The sequence below is a fragment of the Bison bison genome, unplaced genomic scaffold (genome assembly GCF_000754665.1).
Source record: "Bison bison bison isolate TAMUID 2011002044 unplaced genomic scaffold, Bison_UMD1.0 scf7180017864353, whole genome shotgun sequence".
Taxonomy (NCBI): Eukaryota; Metazoa; Chordata; class Mammalia; order Artiodactyla; family Bovidae; genus Bison; species Bison bison.
The window spans coordinates 4,746,224-4,755,812 of NW_011494925.1; the positions used below are offsets into that span (position 1 = coordinate 4,746,224).

General features: G+C 48.6%; 1 protein-coding gene across 1 annotated transcript in view; it reads right to left on the minus strand.

Annotated features, from left to right (window-relative positions):
- Positions 1-9,571, minus strand: part of ZNF516 (zinc finger protein 516) — a 63,984-nt gene extending 54,413 nt beyond the window's left edge. The window contains exon 1 of the mRNA XM_010855057.1: positions 7,923-9,571. The gene's annotated coding sequence lies outside the window, so the exon portion shown is untranslated. The remainder of the gene's footprint in view (positions 1-7,922) is intronic.
- Between the last annotated feature and the right edge of the window lie 18 nt (positions 9,572-9,589).

Genomic DNA, 9,589 nt, shown 5'->3' on the forward strand with positions numbered 1-9,589 from the left:
GGGGGGAAAGCAAGGCTGCCACCTTTGCTGCCAGAGAAATCCACATTTTGTTTCCTTATTACAGCCTTGATGTTTAGTTTCGACCTCCCAGCCAAAGACTAGATGCTTCCACTCTAGAAACCCAATGCTAGAGAATATACTTTTCATTTCTTATCTGGGCTTCCTGAAAAACTAGCTTAAAAGCTTCATGCGAAAGGCAGCAGGGTCCTGCAATTTACAGGAAAAGTCTTAGGCAAGGTGTCCATGGTGCCCGTCAACCAGCACAATAAGCTCTTCTTTCTCTTTTGTTTTCCACTTCTCTGCCCACCCCCATCATTCAACACTAAGCCCTGCTGTCCCTCTGAGAATGACCTGGGATGTCTTTTTAAAGAACTTAAAAATATTTGGAGGGGGAAAATGGAAAAACACCATAAGGGTAATGACCACTTAAGCTCAGAACACCATTATCGTTAAGGAAATCATAACGTTAACAAAACTGGCTCCACCACTAAGTGACCCCTTTCCTGAAGCCCACGGTTGACTCACAAAGTTTCCTGCAAACGTTTAAAGAAAGAGTCAAAATGGAATTTCCCACAACTGGCTTTCCTTAGTCAGTGGCCCAATCAATAATCTTCACGATCGTTCTTTTTAGCTGCAAGCAAAAATCGCTGCTTAAGACGGGTCATCACTTCTTTTCCCCAAAAGAAAAGAATGGTGTCGTCAGGACTTCCAATGTAAAAATGCAAATGGGCGGCAGCCCCATTTAGAAGATTCAGGAGGACCTTACAAGCCCCATATTCCATAGCACTGGGCTTCCCAGGTGGCACTATGGTAAAGAATCTGCCTGCCAATGCAGGAGATGGAAGAGACTCAGGTTTGATCCCTGCACTGGGAAGATCCCCCTGGAGGAGGAAATGGCACACCACTCCAGTATTCTTGCCTGGAGAATCCCACGGACAGAGGAGCCTGGCAGGCTGTAGTCTATGGGATCACAAAGAGTCAGACACCACTGAGCGACTGAACCATCCCCAGCCTCCATGAGCCTGAGGGTCTCAGATGGTTTCTCAACCCTGGTTGGGGTCTCTGGTAGTGAGCGGTCCTCCTCCAAACACTGCCCTTTGAGAGAAGTTTTTAGCAAATACATCCAGGTACTAAACAGCCGCAATTGCACTCTCTCAGGCAAACGCACGCCATGTGCGACTTGGTGCTTCAACTTTTCCTACAACACATTAACCTGAGATAACTAGCCTTATAAAGCGCGTCAATAAATGTGAGCTTTTTACTCAGACCTTCCGTACTTCTAACAACACAAACGTTAGGAAGAGGGCAGAGAAAATGCATGTTACATGTGTTTAGCTGACACACGACCCATGTACATACACACATGAAGCACAGCCCCATCGGAGTCACATTTTGCCCATAAAGAACCACTTTTGTTGTTGTATTACAAAGTTTTTCCAAGGCTGTAATTGGGAACTTGCCAGACAAGCCTGTAATTTAATTGTTTAGGCATGAAAATGGCTTGCTGATTAGGGTTTTAAAATAGATTTCCAGCGCATCATTCCGTGTATGTGTGTATGTGTGTGTGTGTGTTTCTCAAAGGAATGTAACAAACAGTTTGAAGCTGCTTTTTTAAAAATGCCTTACGTAAGTTTCTTTTTGAAAAGGTTAGGCAATTTTATATTTATATAAGTATTTGTATTTATATATACCTATATTATTTTATGGGCTTCCCAAGTGACTCAGTGGTAAAGAATCCACCTGCCATGCAGGAGACTCAGATTCAATCTCTGGGTCAGGAAGATCCCCTAGAGCAGGAACTGGCAACCCAATCCAGTATTCTAGGGGGGAAATCCCATAGATAGAGGGGCTGGCGGGCTACAGTTCATGGGGTCGTAAAAGAGTTGGACACGACTTAGGGACAAAACAACGATAACAATATTATTTGATAACTACAATAATAAAAAGTAAAATATTTATTAAAGAAAATATAACTCTGTATTCATAACTTAAAAATGCATATCATAGGGATGGGGGGGGTTTTAAGAGAGGGCAAAATATCAACATCTTGGAAATAAAACACGTCGCTAAACTTTAAGAAATGATCCTGTGAAGGCACAAACAGCAAAGCAGCAGGTCGAAATGAATATATGTGAGGCACTGCCATGCCTTAGAGAGACTCTCTTCTCACACCTGCACAGCACAAATGAAATATGTCGACTTTCTCAAGACTGCTGACACTGGAGCTGGGATACGTTTAATCTGTGGGTAAATGTTTCAGCGAATAAATCACTCCTGTAAGTGAGGACCCTGGGAACTGAGTCTTGGACCAGACACCACGCGGAGAAGTCACTTCCTGCAGGGCCCCCGGCGACCCTGAGAACAGGCTCCGGGACCCAGCGAGCGCCCCCACTCCCCTGCCGACAGCAAGGCCTTTCTGAACAAGCCCTGCGGGCAGGGACCTGGGACACACACCAGGAGGAAACGCCCTGTGACCACCGAGCTGTCAGACCTGTAGGAACCAACACGCGACCACGGTCTGCATCCCACCCCCGTCCAGGAACCGCTCCCCCGGTGGAAGCCCCACTGCGCGGTCGTCGGGCAACTTAGCGAGGGTTTCATCACAGTCCCTGACGGCCGACTGGGTGCCAGGCCACGTTGGGGACCTACACACACGGGTAACCAAGCAACAGGCTTGCCTTTGCAGGTCCCAGATGTCGGAAAGGAACACGGAGCCACACGGCAGCCACGGGGCAGGGCGGGCAGCGATGACCTGCCCAGGAAGCCCAGGCAGCCTGGGAGCAGGGGGCTGTGGGCTCAACGGGCCTTCAGAACGAGCTCCTCGCCCCTCACCCCCAGCCAGGAGTGACCCCAACATCCTGTGGGCTGGACCTCTGTTTCACACCTAAACCTACACGCCTGCCTTTCTCTCACACCCACGTGGGCCTCCCAGCTGGGGGCCTCTCTCAGACTTCAGCTCGTCGCAGGCTTTTCACACCAGGAAGATGAGGCCCAGACTCCCCGCAGTGGGCTCCTAAAGGCCTGAACCCCCATCACTGGGGTCCCTGGGCTCTCAGCCAGTGATTGTGCCTGCCCCACACCCCGCTGCACATCTGCTCACTCCCGCCTCTGGGCCCTCAGGCGTGCGGGTCCTACGCACTGCCCACCTTCTCAGGTGTGGTCTCTCCGCACCATCCTGACCCCTTTTTGCCCTGTGACCAGGTCAGACCCACGTTGCTTCTCCCCCCTCGCCAGCCCTGGACCAATTCCAGTGCCTGTCTGGACATGGTTCTGTAACAGCTTCTTTAACGGGTCACTCGTGGGTTAGGCATCCTACAGTGAGAAGGCCAGTTCGCCAAGTACCACTGAATCCTGATGCCAGAGCGGAGACAAGTAGGCAGCGGGCATCACAGCACCATGACAGGTAGTCTAGACCATGAGCTCTGAGGTTGGGCTACCCAAGATCCAAACCCAGTTCTGCCACTCCCTGGGATCAGCCGTGTGACTGGGAGCAAGTATCTCAGCCTTTTAAGTCCCTGGTCCATTTTTTCATTTTTTAAAGTGTAAATGATAGTGATGTGAACTGCATTATTTTTGTGAGGATAAATGCAGGCAAGGTGCAATGTTTAGCACATTATACATGGTCAACATATAGTAGGTGTTGTTATTAATAATCATTAAATAAATTAATGAAATGGCAGTGCAGCACGCAAAGATACTGAGTCCCTGACAGTGACACTGTTTGGTTCAAAAGGGGGAAATGAAAGTTTAGGAAGCTAGGTTGGAAATGGCTAAACAGCAACCCCTGTGTATTCACTGGACCCTGGAGGGTTTGTTGCAGAGGTTATTAAATACAATTACACAGTGTTCCCCCAACAGCTATAATCGTCCACAGTGCACAGGATCCAACCTGCTCTAGCTCCATCCAGGCCCCATACAGTATGGGATATTAGACTATATTTGAGAATTACTGTTCTGTTAGGTCAGTAATACAGGAGAACATTTCTAGCTTTGCAGGGTATATAATCAAATATTTTGGAGGTGGGTTACAAAAGAGAGGAGCAGGCAAATACGTCAAACCATTAACAAGTGCTTGGGCTGGATGGTGGGTGTATAGATGCTCTTCCCTTACTCTGTCCATTTTTATGGGGTTTTGGATAGTTTTCACAAAAGAAGTTAAAAAAAATAATAACTCCTTGCAACTCTGGTTAAGTAACACAATGGGAAACAGAGTTGCTCTGGGGCAGCTGGGTGGGGCGGGTGGGCCCTCCCCCTCACCTGTCTCCCCTCTCCCTCTCCAGGCCCCAGGAAGCGCAGGGGTCTCTAAGCAATGCACTTTGGGAAAATTACCTTTTGTTAAATTCTAGTATTCAAAACTCAAAGGAAAAAAAAATCATGTGAATAATATGAAACTTTCCAATTGAAGGCAGCATTTACTTTAGGAGGCTGCTTGCTGACACTCAAGGGACGCCCCCAAACTTCCGTGGGGTGCAGCCTCTGTGCCAACAGGGCAAAGTCAGGCACGAGGACATGGGCGCTCAGGAAGACCCTCCCATCACGTCCCAGGGCAAAAATCTGGCAAGGCTGCTGCGGTTTCTCTTCCCTCAACAGTCACCTTCTGACCGGTTCAGTGCAGCACTATCAGGGGAGAAGGTAGAATGTCCTATATTCTCACACAGTAAGCTCAGCCCTGACTCAACAGGAAATGTCGCCATTTTCTGCTCTGTGAAGTTCACCAACACAAAGCTTTGTATTCATTTCTCCCAAAACCATCAAAATCTGTTCTATCCAGGTCCCATCCTGAGAAAGGAATCAGAGACCCATGCAACACGGAACTCTGTTCAATGTTCTGTGCCAGCCTGGGTGGGAGGGGGTTTGAGGAGAATGGATACACGTGTATGTATGGCTGAGTCCCTTCACTGTTCACTTGAAACTACCACAAGGTTGTTAATTGGCTACCCACGCATGCATGCTAAATCGCTTGTTGTGTTTGACTCTCTGCAGTCTTATGGACTGTAGCCCACCAGGTTCCTATGACCATGTGGATTCTCCAGGCAAGAATACTGGAGTGGGTTTGCATGCCCTCCTCCAGGGGATCCTCCCGACCCAGGGATGGAACTCAAATCTTAAGTCTCCTACACTGCCAAGCAGGTTATTTACCACTAGCGCCATCTTGGAAGCTTCTAATAGGCTATAACCTCAAGCGAAATAAAAAGTTTCAAGTTTGGGGGTGGGGGTGGGGAAAAGATGAGCGTTTCTTTAAAGGGACTCAAACCAGACTCCAGACCTGGAGCTGCAGGAAGAAGGGCACTTCCTGTCCCGGGTCTGGGCTGCTATCTGGACAGAGGCAAAGCTGCGGCTCCAGCTGCTGCAAACCAACTCCCTTCAGTCCGGGTTAACCACGTTGTGACGCTAAGAACCAGCTGGGCTGCAGGCGCCCTGTGGTCTCCCCTCCCTTCCTCTCCGGGGGTCACCTTGGGGGTGGGGGGCTTCCGAGAGGCGGAAGGACAGGGCTGGGCTCACGGCGGGGGGGCCACTGGGGAGGCGCTGATGGAAAAAGTGGAAACTGAGGAGTCGGTGCTGAGGGTCAGATGCCCTCACGAAGGAGACAGCTCGGGGCAGACAGGCAGGCCGCTCAGGATACTGACGGTATTCCGGCTCCGGAAGGCAGGTCACACAACTCCCAGAGCGGCCTCCGGGGCGACAGTGGGCACCCTCTCCTGGGGCTGGGCCCGTGGGTCTCAGAGACGCCCACCTGCCCTCCAGCGGACAAGGCGGGGGCCTTCCCAGCGAGCCTGGGGCATTCGAGCCGGGAGTGAACACACACCATTGACATCCCGCACGGGCTCGTCTACCGCGGAGACAGAAGGCCCTTCTCTGAGCCACCGCGGAGGGCTCCGTCACGACGACGAGGGGCCCTCTCCCCACGCGCCGGTCTGAGCCCGATGAACAATCCCGGCTTATCGCCCCCAGCCCGGGTCCGGGCCGCCCGTGAAGCGGCGCATTCACCGCCCGGCGCGAGGGCCTCGGGCCGCCTGGCTCAGGCCGGTCAATGATCTATTATGAGCGAGCTCCACTCACACAAGGCGAAGCGGAGGCGGCGACCCCGAGAATCGGGGCATTCACTGGGAAGCCCGCTGGCCTCCCCCAGCGGAGGAGGACACTGACGTCCCAGCGCCTGGGGGACACTCCCCTGCACCCGGCAGCCAGAGAGCAACGTGCTCGGACTTTTCTGCCAAAAGCACTCGTTTTAAAGGTAAACCTGAAAAATGCTTTGTTCGGGACACGAGGTGACCTGACCGGGCCACAGACACGATGGTGATAAAAGTCCATCTTCCTAAACAAAGCTTTCCTTTAGATTATTTGGCAGGCCTAAATAAACCAATGTGAATGTCAACGCGAATCTCCACATGTAACCATCTGTGATAAGGGTTTATTTACTAAACTCTGCGGTCACTTAAAAACAAGACTCATTTCTATTCTTGTACCTCAGGCCATAGCCTCTGAATCTTCCACCCATTCACGCGGAAATGCAGAGAAGACCTCAGCGTCATTCCAGAAGTAGGGTATCTTTGATGAGGCTGTTTACCACAATGTGTCAAAAACCCAGTACATTACTGGTTGAGCAGACAGAGATGCCATCTTTGCCTCCAGAGACAAGAACATCCCCTAACAGTAAAGACAGCCTACCGAGACCCTTGCTAAAGGAAATATAAATTAATGTGAACATATAAGCTGCCCACATGTCCTTTTACTAAAATACAAAAACTCGCAGTCAGCTCTGACCTTACAGGGGAACAACAAAAGCAGATGAATACACAATATAATTATTGATTACATTCAGAAAAGGCCCAGAATAAACAGGGAAGGACTTGTGAATATTCTTTCCTGGCCATTAGTAACATATTCTGGAAAACCCAAACAGTGAAGCCTGAGAACGAGGCATCCACGTGAAAATAAAGATGGTGGATTTTTTTTTTTTTTAATCTCAAAAGGAAACAGGGGTCCTTTTACTTGCTTTTTCTGCTACTCTCCAAAATGAATCCAGCAAAGCTTTTTATTTACTAGTTCCCAAGTCTCATATTAAATAGTGGCCTTAGCAATCTATTTATCCTTTAAAAAGGAAACTTCACAAAACTGGAAAAGGAGGGGAGGTGTGGGGGAGAAAAGTCTCTGGAGCCAGAGGCTGCTCTGCAGTCTCCTGCAGATAGGGGTCCTGCCGGAGCCCCAAGTCCACCACAAAGAGCTGGCGATCTGGCGGTAAACCCAGCTTCCTGGAGGGCCCCACACGGCTGAGTAGTTAATGATCTTGTCAACATTTCCAATAAGAGCCGGGCTTCCAGGAGCTCAGAACTGTATCTCCCCCAAGCTGGGCGGCTCCCCAAAATCTGTCGTCGCCCAAGGGCTTTATTAAAAAAATACAGGAAAATCACTCGCTATTCAGTTCGGCAGCCACAAAAGCACAAGTTTTTTACTTTCACTCTTTTTCCATCCTGCACTGAGACGATGAAAGGCAACATTTCCACTAACTCAGAAACACTGGAAACTCATGGATACCGAGAAAATGAGGACTCATCAGTTTCTTTTTTAAAACAAACATGGATCACCAGAAGGCCTTAGACAAACGGCAGGGAAAATCCTGTTTAGAGGTCTTTACTCAGGCAAACCTCAAACGTGTAGAAACTGCCACCAATTTGGTGTCCAATTTTAGTTTTTTTTTTTAGAAATTAATCAGTGGTGAAAACAAAACAGTCATAGGCAGACACATTATACTTTCTTACTATGGAACACTTCCTGGTCTGACACACCTTTTTGAAACACCTATTAACTCACTGTATAATAAATACATTTTAACTGAAATTTGCTTCTAGAAATAAGCTGCATCCTATTTCATGTAAATCAACAGCAAGGGCAATATCTGCCCCCAACACACACATACTGACCTGCTTTCTAGCCTTTTACTTAAAAGCAGCATTTCTCTCCCAGTATAAGAAAACAGATCGCCATTCATACTTCTCAAATATTATCTCATTCTTCTGTGCTTCTGTGAAAGCACCTGGAAGTCCCCACCATCGAGTAAAAGAAAGAATTGAGCCCAAGAATACAGAGGGAGATAATTGCGTGCAGTAAGCCATAAACCACCCTGTTAAACATTACCTTCCGGGGTAGTTCTGTGAGCACAGAACTCAGCCCCAGAAATGCCTTGTGAGGAGCACACAGCAGATAAATACTTCAAGAAGCAATTGTACTAAATTCTAAGCAACAGCTTACAAGCATTTTCTGTAAGGGTACACTGAATTGAGTCCATTTTGGCAGGACAGCAGAAAGGCATCTCATACAAGAAGTTATTTAAGATTCTGTTTACCACTGTACCGACACCAATCGATACTGTAAGAGGGTCAAAATTATAAAAGGACAAGTGAGTAAGTGATAGTTGCCCAGCTGTGCCCGACTCTGCGAGCCCATAGGCTGTAGCCCACCAGGCTCCTCTGTCCATGGAATTCTCCAGGCAAGAATACTGCAGTGGGTCGCCATTTCCTTCTCCAACAAAAGGACAAATCTTTCCCCAAATGCTTTCCTATATAAAGCACATATACCATAACCAGTTTAAGTTTTTCAGATCCACGACTGCCAACAACTACTGTAACATGACCTGGTTTATCACTAACCCAAGCAGCTGGATATTCCAGCCTCTTAAGGAGAGTGATCTAGCAGAGAATGTTTACAAAGCACAATTCTTGACAAGAACATGATGTCACATGGCTGTAGGACGTATCCTCCTTCCTGTCTAAAAATATACTTTCAAGCACAGTTAATGACACCTCTCTGCAAGTTCTGAATTCTGCAGATAAAAGACTGTCTATACTTTCCCTGCAAGGATAAAAGAATAAACAAACAAAAATCCACTTCCAGCCCCCACAATAACGTTATTGTGTGATTCAGTTACTCAAGTTAAGAAAATTCTGCACAAGGTCATAGACGAACTTGCAGAAATGAGGACGGAAGTGTTTTTCCTAAGTTGAAGCATCTTACCCAGCATCAGCTTTTGGAAACAGTAAATATAAAATACAATCAAGTTTTTCCTTTTTTTTTTTTTTAAATTTCAGAGCTCCCAGCCCCACCCCATTGGTCCCTGGAAAGAAATGGTATCGCACTTGAAATGGAGTCTCTCCACTGGCAGTCGAGCCTGAATATTTGGGAAGAGCTGTGCTTCTGAGCTCAGGACAGGCCTGCAGTGAACAGAGAGGCAGCAAGGGGCAGAGCAGGTGCTGCAAACATTTTCCAGAAACCCATAGGCCAAGATCCCTAATCAGCGACCACGTCCGTCTGGTTCCGGCTCAGAACCGGGTCCACACTGAAGGGCGCTGGGGTGCCCCTACCTCTCTTCACTCCCCACCCCCACTCTCTACTACACATCAGACCCCAGACGCCCTTTCTCGACGGGGTTTTCCTCTGTTCAGCCAGGTGCTGTAAGCTGCCCAGAACAGGTGAAGCGCCACGTGGGCACTGGTGGCAGACAATCCAAAGCCAGGCCAGCGGCTGCCAGGCTGTCGGGGGCTGCGTCCAGGTGATGGACACCCTGGTCCAGGAAAAGTTAAACCGGCCCGGG